This window comes from Amblyomma mixtum, chromosome 3, assembly GCF_055824585.1.
Source record: "Amblyomma mixtum isolate Tamu chromosome 3, ASM5582458v1, whole genome shotgun sequence".
NCBI classification, from domain to species: domain Eukaryota; kingdom Metazoa; phylum Arthropoda; class Arachnida; order Ixodida; family Ixodidae; genus Amblyomma; species Amblyomma mixtum.
This window is the reverse complement of record NC_143014.1, coordinates 241,132,724-241,151,701: the sequence shown is the minus strand read 5'-3', so window position 1 is coordinate 241,151,701 and position 18,978 is coordinate 241,132,724. Positions and strand designations below refer to the sequence as shown.

General features: G+C 48.8%; 1 pseudogene; it reads left to right on the top strand.

The window, feature by feature from the left end:
• The first annotated feature begins 17,735 nt into the window (after nucleotides 1-17,735).
• Nucleotides 17,736-18,219, top strand: LOC149354166 (uncharacterized; annotated as a pseudogene).
• Nucleotides 18,220-18,978: the final 759 nt, after the last annotated feature.

Genomic DNA, 18,978 nt, shown 5'->3' with positions numbered 1-18,978 from the left:
TTAGTATAAAAACGCGTCCTCCGCGGCCCGGAATGAACCCGCGTCGTCTGGCTCAGAGCTGAGCACTTCAACCACTGAGCCATCGCGGCGGATTCATACAGGCGGCATTAGGTCCAGTCAGAAGCATCAGCGACGCCCTGCCAGAAAGCTACGTGTATCTGGCGCATCTGGAGCACAGCATCATCTATCATTCCTGGGCCCATAATGGCCACTACTGTTTGGACCGTTTCTCCGCAGGGCAGACCTGTACGTGGGACCCATTCCAGCCGTCGCCCTTTTCGTGGGGTACTCACTCGATCTTTTCGTAGATACTCTCCATTTCCCAAGCCGCTAAAAGTATTCATAGTCACCGCTTGCCTCAAGAGCGTTCATCCAGACTCACGGACACGTCATTGTCAATGTAAACTCATTATTGTTACTTAGACACCATCATAGTCATGTGTACAGGGAAGAGGGGGGAGGGGAGAGGGCTGGCAGTGCGGCTGCCCCCTGTAATCACGAAAGGGGGGCCAGGCCTGCCCCATACCGTTACTCTGTCGGACCTACCCCGTCACTTTTATAGTACACTGCTATGACCATTCAGGTTTTCCGTAGCAGCCAAAGATCAATGATCTTGCGTTACAAGAACTGTTTACCTGCTGGGTCACTTTGAGGCAATCTTTTCAGGTTCTTTTTTGCAGTTAACAAAGACAGATGTCCCAGATGGGGGTCCCAGATGCTCAATCTGGGACCCCCAACAAATTAACCTAGCCAAAACCCTTGAGTGCGTCCAGAGCCGCGCGATAAGATTCGTATATTCTGATTACTCATATCATACGAGCGTAACAGCATTGAAAACAAAAGCTAACCTCCCCAGCCTTGAATCCCGTCGAAAAATAGCCAGACTCTGCCTTTTCCACAAGTTTTATCATTCGCATTTCAGCCAATCCGTTATCACCCCTGCATACCGCCTTTCACTTCGAATCAGTCATCCGAAAGCTGTTCATACACCTCGAGCATCTACTTCTGCGCACCTAAAATCATTCTTCGCCCAGACCGCAAGAGACTGGAACGACCTCCCCGCTGAAGCTTTCATCCATCCTGGCCTGGAATACTTCAAATCATTCATCACTGATTTTTTTTTCAATGATATGTATGCCCACCCCTCATGTAATGCCCCTAGTGGGCCTTTGAGGTAAAGAAAAAAAAAGAATAGGGGAGAGGAGGTTGGGTGGAAGGGACGCTGCGCTGAAACTTGGTTCCCCCTTATGGAGAACCCTGCGCACGCTGTGGAAGCCGTTCAAAAACGTGTCTAAGCATTTTGGCTTGTGCTATACAGGCACTCATTGTTGGTTGTTGGTGTGAGTGAGTGGTTATGAGCGCCAACGAGTGGTTGTGAGTGTGAGTGGTGGTGAGTGTGAATGTGAGTGAGTAGTTGTGAGTTTGAGTGGTCACGAGTGCGAGTAGTGAACGCTGTGGAAGCCGTTCAAAAACGTGTCTAAGCATTTTAGCTTGTGTTATACAGGCACTCATTGTCTCAGCAGCAAGCGCGGGAACACACGTGCGCAACATTGGTTCTGGGCATGGAAGATAGTCGATAAGCGACCACTTCAAGCGACCACTTGAGTGAGTGGTTATGAGTGCGAACGACTGGTTGTGAGTGTGAGTGGTCATGAGTGTGAATGTGAGTGAGTGGTTGTGAGTTTGAGTGGTCACGAGCGCGAGTAGTGAATGCAAGTGTGAGTGAGTGGCTGTGGGTGCGAGTGTGAGTGAGTGGTTGGGAGTGTGAGTGGAAATGAGTGCGAGTGGCAGTGAGTGTGTGACTGAGTTGCTTCTCATGGTGCCGAGGTATGTCACCATCTCAGAGAAACATAACACCCAGACAAGCTGCAGAGAACCTAAACCAATGTTCAAATCTAGTTTGCTTTTTTCTTCGATTTTTTAAAACTCGTGTCTACTTCGTATGACGTGTTTAAGTGTATACATATTTCACAACGTCTATTTATGAGATATGCTCCGGCGTCACATGAGCGTCACGTAGCAACTGCAGCGAAACAGTACGATACGAACTGCTTGTCACAAAGTACGAGCCTGCCTTGTCCTTCTTTTGCTTTTGCGGCCTAGGTAGCCAAGGTGCCTTTTTTCGCAAACTGCCCCCCGCGTGGACGGCTGACCCCTCGCGACGCTGGAGGGTCAGTCGAGGCTAAAGTCACTGCCACTTCGCCCCCTCCTTGTATTGTCGCCTGAACACGAGCGCTGGTACGTTCTAGGAACGGGGGGCTGTGAGGTCAAGGCCCCAGCACCCTTCGCGTCGCTCCTCGGTAGAACCGTGGCTTTCTCTCTCGTGTTTCTTTACCCATTTTTTCGTGTTTTTTTTTCTTTCAAAATCTGCGTCTCGTTTGTACGCGGCGCCTTTTTTGTATGTGTTTGTGTGTGTGTGTGTGTGTGTGTGTTTGCCACGAGAACGCGGCCGCAGGAAAATCGCGAGCTGGGCACAGTGGGCAGTTGGCTTCGAGAAATCGGTGCGTGTGGACGGGAGTGAGGCCAGTGTGATCGGCAAGCGAGCCTAGGCGGGGGTCTGACGCATACAGCACGCGACGGCAGCCCAGAAGCCGCGTGGCCCAAGTTCGCCCGTATCCGCAAAACCCCATCAGCCCCGCGACGAGAATCCGCAGCCCGACCCATGCGACCGGACCTTGCCACCTCGCAGCTAAGCCACCGTTTCTCCCCACTCCTTTCAACTCTATGTCTTTTTGCTCGCTGTTTCTCGTCTTAATCCTTTGTGTAGTATTTTTTTCTCGCGTAGCACTGTTGCGTAGTAATCGCCCTGATGTTTCCTTTTTTGTGTTAACTGCAGTGTTCACGTCCTCATTTTGCGCTTATTTGCGTCGCGCCTGTGTACGGACGCTACTTTGTAGGGCTTGGTTTTGTAACGTTTTGTTGTTGTTCTTTGCCCAAGTAAAGGGGTTTGTTACGGAACTTTTCTACGCCTCATGCCTCCGGTCAACGGCTAATCAGGCGCGGCCCCTATCGCTGGTGAGCAGTCGAATTTCATCTTTCGCACGCGGGGTGGAGAAGTTTTTCGCGACTCCCCCTCCAAACTTACGGAGAGTGCAGTGGTGGGCAGGTTGGTCCGATTAATCATGTTTTCGGCGCCAACCTATCATCAAGCCGCGCAAAATATCCTGACAGTGCTACCGCACAGCGTCGGCAACCAAGCCAATCGCGTAGACAGGTGCCTAGCTTTCAGCTCGCTTAGAATTCCGAGAGAAAAGGCAAAGCGCGCTAAGGGCGTACGGTAAACAAGTCCCCGTGGAATATTGTAATATACTGTTATGAACATAATGATGGGAGTTGTTCACCTTCCGATGTAGAGCGAAATGTTGCTTTCAAAGTTTGTCCGGTACTGAATAGGTAAGGCTGCCATAAAAAACAGTGAAGTGAGTTTTAGGCAATAAATAGCAGATAACTACAAGCGTCCCGCGGAAGTATCAGCGGATATGTTGATTCTTAGGGCGCACTCTTACGGTGTGCGAAAAATTCCGATCGTAAACAACTTCCTGAGAAAAAATTACGGTTGTCCAGATTTCTTGCGTATTTCTGATTTCCGATCAGTCCGCTTCTACTGAAGGCATTCGAAAAACTCTTGCTGAAGGAGATCCAGGAAGCGTGCACGTGTCCCCCAACACCGAATTCATACCGTACTTACTATTTTACTACAGTCTTTGAGCGCCTGTTTCAGGATTTAATCTAATGGGCACTTCTTTCGAGATCCCATGACCGAATATGTTTTTCAGTTCGTTATCACATGCTGCACTAGTAATTAACGTACACATTCACTTCAGTTCTACTGAAAAATTTCTCAAAGATAGTTTGACGGCGCCTAACCTCATTCACCCCCCCCCCCCTCCCGCCCTTCGACCCTTGAAGGCTGCCAATTCGACACAGGCTGTCATTTGCCTAGAATTTAAGCCTGGTTAGACGGGCACGCTCTCGAACGGCACCACATGCCCTCACAAAGCTGTCTCTGCTGTAATGCGTGCTGGGACAAGCGCGCGAACCATGAAAAGCTAGTGGGTGCAAGTTGAAATGAACAGGGTAAAATTATTCAGGCTTTATTCTACCCAAATCTCTTTAAACATGTTGTTTTTTCGCACGACTCGGCAGGGCGCCAGTAAAAAAGAAGAGCATTTTCCGCTATGAAAAGGTTGTGGAGAGACAAGTACGCACGTGGAAATTCTTAAAGGGTACTCGAAGAAGTTTCAGCATTCAAATACGTGAACTTAGCGTTTAGATGAGGCGTGTTATATCGTCTTTACAAAATATTACAGCCCTGCACGCTGCGAGAGACGGTAAAGGTTCAAACCAAAGCTCATTTGCCCTTTCTGTCTACATTGCCCATCACGAATTGCTCCGCTGGTAACTTGCGAAGGCGTACCGGCACTATTATCCGCCCTGGGCTGCTAAAATTTCGTATGACGGTTGAACGGTTTCCTTGGTGCCTGGATACCGGCACTCTTCGGCCGCGCGGTTACCCTGCTAGGCTCGTTTTCGAACGCCTGGCTTCGCTCCACCTCACAGCCTGTCCGGAGAGAAGTGGACGCTACGATAGCGAGATGACGGCTTCGAAACCGATATGACTGGCTTGTGAACTCGAGAAAAAGCGCACCTTTGAAATTCGCCGGCACGAGGTCATATCATCCACTCCATTGGGTCCAGGCTGTGAGACATAGCCACTTCGCGTTCCTTTGAGGCCTGGATGTTTTATTTTCACTTCTTTCGTCCACTTGTTTATTTTTCTGTCGCTAAGTCGATGAGCAGTTTTTCCGCTCTGATTGGATATGTTTTAAGAACGAAGTGGGAAACGCCCTTGCAAGAAGGCTCACCTCCCACTGACTTTCACCCGTGCTCCGAAGTCGTGGTCAATAGCCTTTTCCTTGCGAGTCATATGCGATGCACGCTAGCAGGTTCAAGGCACTTGACCGCGACGTCGTGAGTACCGATGTCATTCACACATGAGGCATTTGCTGCTTAGTTCTTGGTTCGAATCCCACTGTAGCCCGCGCTAAGGCATTGCAGAAAGTGCACTGCAATCCACTGCTCTGTTTCGATAATCGTGTTTTGAGCCACTGGGATCCGCAGCGTCCTGTAACCTCTTACGAGGATGTTGCACACCTGCCACAGCGGAGAAGGCCCGCATGACTTAGGCCCAAACTCTGAAAGCTCCCTTTCCTTCGAGGTCTTCCTAAACTTACGCGAGGCCTCCTTTCCGCGAATCTGCGATGCAGGAAGCCAGCTTACTCTGAAAGCTCTCCTCACCTCTCCTCAAGTTAGGAACGCATGCCGCGCATCTGGGTTTGAGGGTTCCATCACAAGCTTTACGCGCTATTCAATAAAAAAATAGCTAGTCGCACAAATCTTTAACTGATTACTGGAACACCAACCGGTACAGGACCGATATCTGTTGTTGTTAGTGGCTATTTATTGGTAATAAAAATAAAAAATAAAAATGGAAGGAAGAGATGTTGCTAGCCGCGGAATCTGCCATCGAAACCTGAAGCACGTCAGCTGCGGCTAGCGGGGATAAAAGGACAGAGAGAGAATGGAAGAAAGGGGGGAGCGATAGAAGAAAGGATATAGGGGTAGGGCGGCAATATACGCTATGTACAGATAAACGATATTGAAACAGAAATAAATGTTGGGTGCTGCGCCGCGCAAGGTTGTCGAGAGTACACGGTGCGCGGACGTGCAAATTGCATGGTGGAGGGGGCGCCGGAAAAATTCCGCAGATTCCCATAGGGACCGGGCGACCGTTGTATGGCACCACCGTCGCCTCAGCGGAACTGTGCCGCTCGCGGCAAGGAGGGAGCGGCGTAGCCGGTTGTGCTCGGCGAGAATGGCTCTACCTGTCGTTCTGTGGTGCGACTTTCAAAGCTTAAATAATCGCAAGCAGTTTTTTTCGATCAGTATGGCTGTATGGCTGAATTGGAGGATGGCAGTATGGCTGAATTGGAGGAGAGAAGCGCCGTGCCAAACTTCCCTTGCTGTTCCCTGAACAAAAATTGCAAGCGTGCACCCAAGTCTGCTTAGGGGTAGTAATGAGAAAGCAGCATTTATCTTATAGCTGCCGATTATGTTGCTGCGTGTTCCTTATTTTATGCCTTTGCCGTTTCTAAGCCGTGCCTTCGCTCTAACTTCGGTTCTATCGCATCCGAAGACGTGGGTCACGTTGCTAGAGCGTCTAGTAAGCATCCAATTGGTTAATTCAGGTAATTATCCAAATTGGTTAATTCAGGTAAGTAACCAAATTGGTTAAGTCAGGTTATTAACCAATTAATTATTCAAATCAGCAGTTAGATTAAATTATAGACGAATGTGAGAGGTAATTCACTAATTATGGTAATTAATCTCGTAAGTTAATTACCCATCCAATTAACTATTTTCATGTCTTAACTGGACATAATGCAATTGAATTGTTTACGTAATTAAATAACTAATTAACCAATTCACGAATTCAAGTAAATTACCGTTTGATTTGTTAACTGATTAATTCAAGTAATTACTTCGCCAAATTACTGATTTACCTTTTAATTAACCACCTTAGTGACCAGTTGTTCATGCATGACATTTAAATATTTATTTCACCAACTATTTTATTAATTAATTCGATAATGGATGATTGACAGTTCGTGCGGGCACGCTCTGATGACACACTCTGCTGACACGCTCTGATGACAGGTCCTGCACACGCCACTCGCGAGACAAGAAATGCTTTCGCATTAATAATGCGTGGAGGTCCTGCGCTAGCTTCAAAGAGTTTCCCTCAGTTTCACAGCCGAATGGTGCGATCGCGATTTTTTTTTTCTAAGTTTTGAGATTTTGGCTGCTCATATATATTATGACTTCCTCGAGAACGTAAGTGTTGAGGACCGCGAGTGCACATACGAGGTCTGTTAGAAAAGTATCCGACCTTTGGCCGAAAAAAAAAACTGGCATAACTGGAGCGTTGAAAACCTGATCATCTTCAAAGTAGTTTCCTTGGGACTCCCCACACTTCTCCCAGCGGTGCTGCCACTGTTGGAAGTATTCCGAAAAGGCCTCTTTCGGAATGGAGTTTAGCTGAGCTGTCGTTGCAGCCATAATGTCCTCTCTTGTCTGAAATCGGGCTCCTTTCAATGGCCTCTTGATTTTGGGAAACAGCCAGAAGTCGCAGGTGGACATATCAGGAGAGTAAGGAGCCTGTTGAACTACAGGAGCCTGGTTTTTCGCCAAAAAAGGCTGAATCAAGTGCGAGGAATGTGCAGGAGCATTGTCGTGATGGATGCGCCAATTTCCTGTTGACCTCAACTCCGGTCTCCTGCGCCGCGCAGCATCTCGTAGGCGTACTCGCGGTGTGCCACACAGCGGGAGTCAAAGAAAGCAGTTAGCATCACTTTGACGCTGCTGCACATTTGGCAGGCCTTCTTTGGTCTTGTTGACGCGGAATGCATCCACTGTGACGACTGGGATTCGGTTTCCAGGTCGTCCCCGTATACCCAAGTCTCGCGACCAGTGATTATGGTGTTGATGAAGTCGGAGTCACTGTTTGTGGAATCCAGCATGTCCTGTGAGACTTCAACATGAAGCTGCTTTTGCTCCACCGTGAGCAGTTTCGGCGCGAATTTCGCCGCAACTCTCTTCATGGCAAAATCTTCGGTGATAATGAAATCTGTAGAAAAATTGCTGATGTCTACCTCTTCCCCAATTCCTCGGATAGTCACACGACGGTCCCTCATAACCACAGCGTTTACTTCGGCAATGACCTGGTCATTTCGGCATGTTGATGGCGGACCGGAACGTGGCTCGCTCTCCACCGATGTGCCGCCGTCTTTTAACCAGTTGTACCACTGCTTAATATGTGTGCTGCTCATAGCATCGTCACCGAAAGCCGTCTGAATACTCCCAATGGTTTCCACTTGGCTATAGCCCAGTCTCTGGCAAAATTTGATGCATTTTTTTAGCGCTGCTCCTGTCGCTCCGCCATTTTCCTTGCAATAAAAAACCGACGAGAGCACTGCGCACTACCTCACTCAAACGCTGCGTCCGAGCGACTGACGCTATCGGCAGGCGGGAAAAAAATCGTGCATGCGCACGAGAGTTCAAGGTCGGCTGATGCAAGGGCGCTTGTTTCATATCCATCAGGTGTTCGCAAAAAAAAAATAATAAGGTCGGATACTTTTCTAACAGACCTCGTACTTGCAACTTTTTATGGCAGGAAAAAAAGCGCAGCTTGCATTTTAATCAGCCAGCGTTTCGCAGGCAAAAGTGGTTTATTGTATTTAAGTGTGTATGCAAAATGTGGTTCCAAAATGGGGAAAAAATGGCTTAGGAGCGTTCGACGAGTTTGCCTAGCTGTTAGCGCAGCCAACAACCCAAAATGTCTGCCTAGACTTCGTTTCACCGGACATATTCACGCACAACCACATCTAAATTAAGATCACTGAAGCAAACAACAGACTGCGCACTCCAGTGCGCCATATGGCGCCAGCCCATTCCGGCGACGAGGGAAGCGCCGAGAGGGGGCGCCAGCAGTCCGGCGAGAAACATGCATGGTTGCGCCCTTCGAAGCAGGACCCCTCGATTCAGTCTGAATTCATCGTTGTTACTGCCTTTTTCAGTGTGTTCGCTGGCCATAAATGGGGCACCGATCTTTCGCTTCGTCTCACCTCGCCTCTAAGGAAACGTATTAGTGATAAATTTGCTTAACTTTTTTTATTTAGATTAACGATTCTGCTGCTTTAAGAGGACCGTCGGTTTGTTGACAGAAATGGTTCCCGTCCTAACAACCAAATAGCGCCTCTAGGCTGAGCTGCGCGCACAACTCGCCGACTCGACGCAAAGGGAATAGCCACATAATCGTCAATCGTGATGTCGTTGCGTCGTTGTTTGCATACGCTCAGCTAAAAATGGGAATGTCAGAAATGGCGGAACGTCCCGCATAATACCTGCGTTTAGCGTACGTAAGCATGCATACGCTGATGGTAAGTTGAGAGCGTCGATTTATGCTCTTTTCTAACCATATCTCTGTACGCCACGAGCGGCGACGTGGTGGCCCGGAGGTGTCAACGATGCTACGTTTCGGTGGCGGCGGATTTCGCTAGCTCTCGCAGCCGAGTGCCCAAACGTGACCCAGCCGCACCGGTGAGGAATCTGAGCGCGAATTCTTCCTCTAAGTACACTTCCATAGGATTCACCGCGTCGCGAAGCGACCTAGCTGTTGGAGAATACAGGTACACTTCATCGAACGCACATTCGCAAGAACGGTTAAAAAACTGCGTGTGGACGCCCGCGTAGCGGTCAGTCCACGCTGCCATTTCTTCCCGACTGCTCAACTGCGCTCACGCGGGGCTCGTGTCCTTGCGTCGCGTCTCACCGCCCGTAGCAGTAGTCAGGTGAAGCGCTCCTCTAGGGCAAGTAAAGACGAAAGGATGCATGAAGGCAGCTACTAGCTCCCTTACTCGGAGTATGTACCAAGGACGACTTTACTTAGGGCTCCTCAGTAAGAGAGACTCCAGATTGACATGAGAGGGCTTCACTGCAGTGAAGGCTTCATTTCGCCTCACCCCAGAGGGCCACATAGTCCACGCCCGGAGAAAAGCGACTTCGGAGCGGCTTTTACAGGAAAACTACAGGGCCGGGTTGAGTCGCGTTATCGGGTCGAACACCGGTTACTGGGTTCATGTAAACGCGCGCCAAGTCGGGTCGGGAGGTCGGATCCAGTCAACTCCCCCGCAAAGGGTAGGTTGACCCAACTCGACCCCGCCTCGATGGGCTTCTAAACAATTTCGAATCGAAAAGCCGGGTTAGAGGGAGGGGAGAGGATAAACGGGGGGCTGTTTTTGGCTTGCGCCGTCATGCCCCAGAGAGAGGGGTGGAGTGCCGCGATCTCGGAGGCTGCCACTGCTCGCTCGCATCGCGCTGCTCACCGTTTGGCGTCGCTGCAGATGAACCGGTCTCGGTTCGCTAACAGCGAATTCATGTAAACACGCAGTCATCGAGTTGGGGTGGCCTATCTCAACCTGACCCCTGACTCGACCCGATCTATTTGGTTCATGTAACAGGGCTTAGAGGGCACGGATAAGAATATCGGGGCAAACTGCATGGCTGTGAAGGCTGTAACCGCTGCTCATGAGCAGGCATAGGCACCCTCATGAGGGCGCGCCTTCATAAGCGCGTTTAGGGTGCCTTGATGTCCGCACGCCTCCGCGTCCTCACCCTCACCTCATAATGGCTTCACTCAGTGTGGTGATGGTGAGGGAGGATTAGCGCACAAAAATATGTGAGGGCGAAGGTAAAGCAGAGCACAGGTGGGAAGAAGAGGGTGAGGGAGCGAAAGATGCATGGGTTGAGGTTGAGAGTTGGTCTCGAGTTCGTGTCTGCCCTGGCCTTTCTATGAGCTTCCCGTCCAGGGCGCATCCTATTCCAGAGCACACGCGGACGCGGGGACGACGACTAAAGCAAAGCACGATCCGCGCGGCCCCTTCATTTCGAGCTGCGTACTAACTACACATGAAACAGGAGGAGGAGGAACAAACTTTTATTTGTCATAAGACAAGGAGAGTAGGGGAAGGCGATCAAAACACAATGGAACCAGATAAAAAGCTTCAACAAGCGATGTAGGAAAATGCCCGGTCACCAAGCAGGACAAGCTGTCTTTCCCGGCAGGCAGCCAGCCGCAACAGAGGAGCCACACAAGTTGCGCCGAATACACTGGTCCCCATATATCACCGTGAAAAAGCTTCTCAGTCAAAGGCACATTGTAGAAGACTTTCCCAGGTTCCAACGAACACTGCGATTGTGCAGAAGAGTAGGGGCTGCAGACAAACTGAAGCGTTTTATGGTTTATTGGGGTTTAACGTCTTAAAGCAACTCAAGCTATGAGGGACGCCGTAATTAAGGGCTCTGGAAATTTCGACCACCTGGGGTTCTTTAGCGTGCACTGACATCGCACAGTACATGGGCCTCCAGAATTTCGCCTCCATCGAAATTCGATCGTCGCGGCCGGGATCGAACCCGCGTCTTTCGTGTCAGCATCCGAGCGCCATAAACACACAGCCACCGCGGCGGCCGAAGCGTTTACGATACGAACCACTGCCAGTGAGGATGCGTCATCTAAAATTAAAAGCAACAAAAACGAGACAATCGACGCGTGAAAAAGATATAACAAGACGAACAGCAGGCGCATTTTAACCGAAGGCGACTGAAAAAAAAAAGGATGGCCGTATTGTCGACGGAAGCTGTCCGCACCTCTCGAGCGCGCGCGCATGCTGCGTTGACCCTCAGAGCTCAGAGACCCTACTCTGCACGACTATCATGCTCCCCCTTCGACGAGCAGCGAGCCTGCCCGTACTGCGATGACACTTCCCTCTCCCCCACCCTCACCCCTTCCCGTAGATGGACAAGGCCTGCCATAAACCTGCATATGTTTATGTTTTATTTAAACTATACTTATTCGGCGACTATAGGTTTTTTCTGCTTCTGTTCCCGTCTACCTCTGCTGTTCTTTCAGTCATCGCTGTTCTTGCCTTCCCAGGGTTGTGTATTTTCGAGGTTTTCCCCCCTCCATTTCTTTTTCCATTTTTTTTGCTCTTCATCCACCCCTTCACTACCCTTCCCGGGTTGGTTTGCAACAAAAGTGGCTTAACGCCGGTTTTCACCCGGCCTTGATAGCGCAAAACTTGGCGCACACTTGTTTGTGGCCTCGCTCCGCTATGATTTTTTCCTTCAGCGCCTTTATGCTTCCTGAGGGTGTCTTTTTTCACGGCAGGCCTCTGAGAAGTGGCACTCGTTTCGTGTTTCGTCCGGCGCTTTTGTTGTTTTTAAGAGCGATAGCTCTTTGAAGGACGTGTCTGTCTGCAATGAAGGTCAAATTGACCAAAACAATAACTACGTGAACATGTCACCACACTATATTACATAGCAACAGTGGGCGTGCAGCGCTTCAGTCGATACCTATGTTTTCGATCCGTTATATATGTGGCAGTATTGCGGCCATCGAAGTGGGACCCCGCCTCCCTACCCCGGAACCACCATTTGCACAAAATTTGAGGGGCCACCTGTTTGACGCAGAATGTTTCAAGTAGTGTCAAATGACTTGGCGTGTTCCTGAGGATAAAATTACTAATTACTGAGGAAATTCGCCGCCGCGGTGGCTCAGTGGTTATGGTGCTCGGCTGCTGACCCAAAAGACGCGGGTTCGATCCCGGCCGCGGCGGCTAGAATTTCTTTGGAGAAGAAATTCTAGAGGCCCGTGTACTGTGCGGTGTCAGTGCACGTTAAAGAACCCCAGGTGGTCGAAATTTCCGAAGCCCTTCACTACGGCGTCTCTCATGGTCTCAGTTGCTTTGGGACGTTAATCCCCATAAACCAAACCAAACCTAATTGAGATGAAGCCCAAAATATGTGTAGGATTCGCAACGACGACCTTTCAGCCCCCAAACCATGCATTCTGAGGAACTTCAGACAGCCATTACAGCCGAAACGTTTGTCGCAGGGGGTTCCGGGTGGTGTCAAACGATTCGTCTTGTTGTGATATACACGTTCATAAAATTTATTTACTGATATAACGAGGAAATATGCCAGATATAGCTAAAGTGGTTGTAAATCGAAACAGTAGTGATGTTTGGATTTGCTCTTCTCCACGTTTGGTGAGTCGAACACTGAGGCTTGGCGGATAATTTTTTTGTTTTGTTCTATTTTTGCTGCTGTTGTCAGTCCTCGACCCCTGTAAATCATAGCCTTTGCCAGGGACGCCGGAACAGGGGAGGGGGGGGGGCAGGGGGGGGTGGCAGAGCCCCCCCAAGTATTCTCATGAGAGGGATCAGCCCCTCCCCCGCTTGAATTCCTGCCTTGTTTACATTTTTTTTTTTGCTGTAGCCTAACTTACGACCTCCGCGTTCCCATGACATCCCAGTAGGAAACTACACGTTGAAGACACCCCCAAGACTCTGGAACAGGCATGAATTACAGTGCTAACCCTCCTTTTGGTTTTCATATATGAGAAAGGCAATTTTAACAATAAAAACACTCTGACACAGGTACCACACCGAGCGCCACTTGCTCGCTAGTTTCATTCTGCGCTGAAATGCAAATAAGGTAGTAGAATGACCGAGCCAAGCATATCTCATAGCCTTCATGTAGAAAACCCTTCATTTTCAATCAAAGGAGACCGGTCTTTGTCGTCGCAAAGTGGCTGGTGGGCTGTATACGGCTGTTCGTTGTTCGGGCTAGGGGTATACGGATGGGGTAAAGGGAGGAAGTGGGCGCGACGGTGCGGGTCAGTCTAATTAGTTTAGGAGAAAATTCTAAGAAAGTTTAGTGCGAGCAAAGTCCCAGTATGAGGTAGCCCACTCCTGCCGTCACGGAAGCAAAGCCCGTTTCCTTGCATTTCCTGCCTAACCTCTACTGCGGTGCAACAGGAGCTTGACAGCGGTCCCTCCTCTGTCGGGGCCATTTTGAAGTCAAATGGCGATATTCCAGAAGTTACTCAGAAGGGAGAACCCGACTGCACAAAGAATGCGAGAGTCTCGGAACGAGACCTTTTGGTTGGAAAACAAGCTTTGCAGAAAGCTGACTTACAAATTTCCCCAAATGGTCCATCATTGTGCAGGAGTTTGTCGCGTCGAGAGGACGTCGTGGAAAAGCATGTTGCGAACTCCTCTAGTATTCAAAAATTCAGTCGTCGAAATTGGCGGACGAGTAGGCTTTGCGCATGCGCAGGACGTTACTGGAAATCCAGTGGCTCTATATAAAGAAGCGCTTTTGAAGGGCCTTGGGAGTCGACCATTAGGGAGCTTGGCAGAAGCTTGCACCGCGATCAAGGAAGGCCGGCGCCGTTTGTCAACCTCCGTGGACAGTTCCAGCCTTTTTGGGGGCTTATTCGGGTATGTACCGCTCTATCTACGCTTACATTATTATTATAGTTGAGTTTGCCCGCTTAGACTTGCTCCTTTTCAAATAGAAAATTCTTTAGACATACAGGTTAAATTATAGAAATGTGCTGGCGCTGTCGGTGCAGCTATGGTAGTCGCCATATCTGTGGCAGTATGATGTAAGACGCTTTCATCACGCGCATCGTACTGTCGCAACTTGTTGAGTCGCGACAGCCTCTTCTGAGATTCTATGTCGAATCGGCACATTACGACTTTACGATGTCAAGTTGTCATAACAGAGCGTTGCTGCATGGTAGCAGCTCGATGTTTGCTTCCATTTGTTTTGATGGATTTGGTTTCTATGCTTGAAGTCGGAAAAAAATACTGGCAGCCTTTTCTCTGTCCCCGAGGTAGGCCTAAAGCATATAACGCTGCATAATTAAAAAAAGTTGCAGCCAGATGTCGGACTGTATATTTAGGTACGTATTTGTGTACGCGATTATCTACGTTTTTTTTTCTGCTTTTCCTGGCAGTCGGCGCTTGAGTTTTCTGTAACCCCTGGTGTTCTCGTTTTGCTTACCAGGCGTCCGCCTCATCGCATCGCAGTTATGTGAGCAGCGATTGAAAACTGACTGCATTTTTTAATTGATTCCAGCCTTACACGTAATGTCTGGCTCCCCAAAAAAGAGTTTCTTCATACCGGCTCCAAAGCGTACATGGCTAAGAAGACAGAAGCCAACAGCCACAGAAACCAAGGGGCACAGGGACCGCTTATGAACGTGGGTGGCGCTGATGAACACTCTCAAGGTTAGGTTACTTATAAACATAAATACCCCCGAAAGCAGAAGATTTGACAGCCGTCGCCGTAGCTCAGAGGTAGAGCACCGGACGCGTAATTCGGAGGTCGTGGGTTCGGATCCCACCGGCGGCACGTGGTTGTTTTTTCTTCTGCTTTTCTAATCAATTTTCTTTAAGCGATAACATATTCAGTAATATTCTAAATTGATCAACACCACAAAATAAATAAAAAAAAATCCCCTGTGCCCCTTGGTTTCTGTGGCTGTTGGCTTCTGTCATATTTATAACGAGCCCCTCATTCCCCTTCCCTTGTTTGCTTAATTGCTTAGCGAGGGCCTCGGTTCTGGCAGCCTTGATGCCATAGGAGGCATAAGAGGGTTCTCACGCAGTTTCCACCCTCTCCGTTCGATGACGTTCTACGTCACTCTGCGGTAACTCAGGACGTTCTACGTCCGCCGCTTATGAACGTGGGTGGCGCTGATGAACACTCTCAAGGTTAGGTTACTTATAAACATAAATACCCCCGAAAGCAGAAGATTTGACAGCCGTCGCCGTAGCTCAGAGGTAGAGCACCGGACGCGTAATTCGGAGGTCGTGGGTTCGGATCCCACCGGCGGCACGTGGTTGTTTTTTCTTCTGCTTTTCTAATCAATTTTCTTTAAGCGATAACATATTCAGTAATATTCTAAATTGATCAACACCACAAAATAAATAAAAAAAAATCCCCTGTGCCCCTTGGTTTCTGTGGCTGTTGGCTTCTGTCATATTTATAACGAGCCCCTCATTCCCCTTCCCTTGTTTGCTTAATGGCTAAGAAGAGGAGAATCTCAAGGTACGATATCTTACAGCTCTTAGTATTTCATCCCGACTTCCATTTGTATAAGTGCATCCGTTCAACCACACTTCTTGCTTCTTCCCGGTCACTACCAGATGGCGCTACTTCTGCAGAAATTAGTCCAACCCGTCCCGACAGCACGAACACCGTCGATGTTCAACCATTCGGCGATGACTGCAGCCATCATTCCGAGCTGTCCCTACCATCCTCAAACTGCTTCGCGGGCAAGTATTTTCAGTGTTTCCAACCAAAAAAAAAGTCCCCTATCTGCTGTGCTAATGATAATTCCTTGTTATACATTGATTCGGGAAAATGTTGAAGAAACTTGATTTCGCATGTTTTAAAACCATTCACTGAAAATAGGAGCCCGTTGTGAAAAGCAAAATGTGACCATATGTCTTTGAATTCATTTGTAGAAGCTCCAACACCGGGGCCTTCACGTCGACCAGCAGGAGGAACCAGCTTTGATGAAACAAGCAATGTGCATTCGCCAATTGCCTTCACGAATTCAAGAAACAGGTCGACGAGGGAGGACGAGTCAGCGCTGTACGAAGGTCGGTCACTTCCAGCCGAAACCTACAGGTTCCCCAGAAAGCGACGTGCTAGATCGTGCCAACGGGATTGGTTTGTGCGATTTCCTTGGCTTTTTTTTTTTTTTGAAGGCAAGAGCGATGTATCCTTGCGTCACGAGTGCCGTCGACATTTCTATGAAAGAAGGAACAGTGCTGGAAGTATGGAACCAGCTTTTGTTAAGGTTGGTTTTAACAATTTAAAAAAAGCTACCGAGAAGTTCCAGTCACATGAAAAGAGCAAATTTCCCTTGGCCTCCGTGAGCCGAAACTTGCCAAGCCAGGCAGGCATGCCTGTTTTGCGTCTCTTTTCGCAGCAATACAACAAACTGCGGGAGGAGGCGAGGGCAGCACTTCGTGTCGCAGTTAGCTCTGTGCGCTGCCTCTGCCGCATATATAGGTCAAGCTCTTCGAGGATGAGGTAAATGTGATGGAAATTTGCTCGATTTTCTCGACGAGAGATCGGAGGATGTCCCGGCCCTTAAAACGTGGATGACTAAGAGAAATAAATGGGTGAGCGGTGACATGCAGAATGAGCTTATAGAGATTATGGCCCATAGTGTGCAACAAGAAATTGTTGAGGACGTGCAGTCTAGTCCACTTTTTAGTATCATTGCTGATGGAACAACCGATGTAAATGGTGACGAGCAGTTCACCGTTTGCGTGCTGTGGGTGCAGAGCGATATCTCGAAGTTCGGGAAGAGTATTTCGGCCTGTATAACGCGCCTGACAGTAGATCTGAGACCCTGCACTCGATCATCAAGGACATGATTTTGCGCCTAGGCCTAGGCTTTCACTGTGTATGTGGCCACTGCTTCGATGGGGCGGCAAATATGCCCGGTCGTTTTTTGGGTGTGCAAAAATGACTTAGTGACTGTGAGCCACGGTCAGTGTATGTCCATTGCAGTAATCACTGTTTAGATATGGTACTGCAAGAGGCCAGCAGGAGTTGCGACATAATTGGAGACGCTCTTAGCACTGGTAATGACGTTTCCAACGCAATCCTCGACTCCAAGAAGCGCAAAAGTGTTTATGCTAACATAGTAACTTCCTACAGGACGTGAGTCACCTGTGGAGAGTGGATCAACGCCAAATAACTTACTGCCTCTTTGCCCGACGCGATGGACCGTAGTGAAGTCGATGCAAAGATTCGTTGAGAATTACGCCAGAGTCCAAGAGACACGCAAGGAGCTCTTGCAGACACCAGATTCAGTGACCGAAAGCAGCAAGGCTATTTTTAGAGGTTACGATCGGCTTTTGCAGAAATTTGAAACCTTGTTAAGTATCGACATTTCCGTAGCCTTCTTTGGACCTTGTGAAGAACTAGCAAAGGCTCTCCAGAGCTCAACATATTGCATCGCAGGTGCAAAAAAAGGCAGCAGAGCCTCTCTGCGAGGCGATCTCCCAGTTGCGCTCTGAAACTTCGTTGAGAAGTTGTGGCAGCACACGAGCACAACAGCAGCGCGCCTAGGCCTGAAAGAACCACGTATGTCAAGGCCGACAAAACCTCCTGCGAGGTATGAGGCGACTGATAGACCTGTCCAGCCAGTTGAACTTGACGTTAAGGCCGCGCTGCGCAAGGAGTATTTCGCTGCTGCCTACCGAATCATAAGTGAAACAAAACAGCGTTATGAGCAGCCGGGCATGGAACAGCTCGTAAAACTAGAAGACACCTTAACCAGCGCCGCTGGAGGTAGTCGGTATACAGCAGATGAACTAGAGGCAGCTTTGGGAGTGCATGCAGTTGATTTTGACTTGTGCAGACTCTCGGCGCAGTTTATGCTATTACCAACTCTTCTAAACGGTGCTGATTCGACCACAACTCTGGGCATTTTGGAGATCCTACAAAGGCAATCGCAAACATATGCGCGAGTTAATGAATCAGGTCGTGAGGTATGTTCAGTTTATGTTTTCCATAGCAGCGTCTGTCGCTCCTGGGGAACGCTCTTTTACTGCTCTGCCCAGAATAAAAACGTATTTGCGCAACCGAACGACTCAAAAGAGGTTATCGCATCTTCTGATTTTGCATATACACAAAGAAAGAACGGCGCTCCTAAGCTTAGACGGCGTCATCAAGGAGTTTGTGAGCAGAACAGCTGAGCGAGCAGCAACCTTTGGTCCCGCCTAAGTACCTAGAAAGAGCAGCACTGTCCGAAATGTCTCCGGCTTGCGTGCATTATTGGTAACTGTATACATGTACTGTAGCGCGTTTGCGTGTATTGTGATATTTAAACTGTTCTTTTATGCTATGGTTCTGTTCATGCGCGAATGCCTAAGTATGTAAATTTGTCAAATGTGAATAAAAATGTGGGCACTGAAAATTCGTTTCTTTAATTTTTTTTTCTTGTTAATGCTTGTATAATATATATGCACCATCTATTTTTTTTCTCGCAGTTAATTATTCTCTCTCGAGCCAAACTTGGATTGTAATATCTGAAAAACCTAAGTACATAAACGAAAAAAAAACAAGTAAAAAAATTTGTTCGAGCCCTCCCACTGAAAATATACTTCCAGGGTCCCTGGCCTTTGCGCACTGACCATTTCTGCCGCTCGCACTGCGATATAAGTGTTCAGTTGAAATTCAGCGCTCATCCGTAAGCATGTCTTTCACTGTGTCCTGCCTCTCCAGATATCATTTCACTTTCTTTTCGCGATCTAGCTTTACCGTTTGCGCGCCTTTCCTTTAGATTGCCTTTCTTTACTATGCGAACGCGGCGGCGGTAACAACGCGAGTCGGGCAGATTGTTTGGGGAAGTCCATGCGTGCGAAGCGTGTGAAGCCAGCAAGGGATGCGACAGCAAGCGATTCTTCGGCCTCGAAGATGCGCGGCCCAAGCTCACCGGAATCCATGACACCGCATCAGCCCCGCAGCGGGCATCTGCAGCCC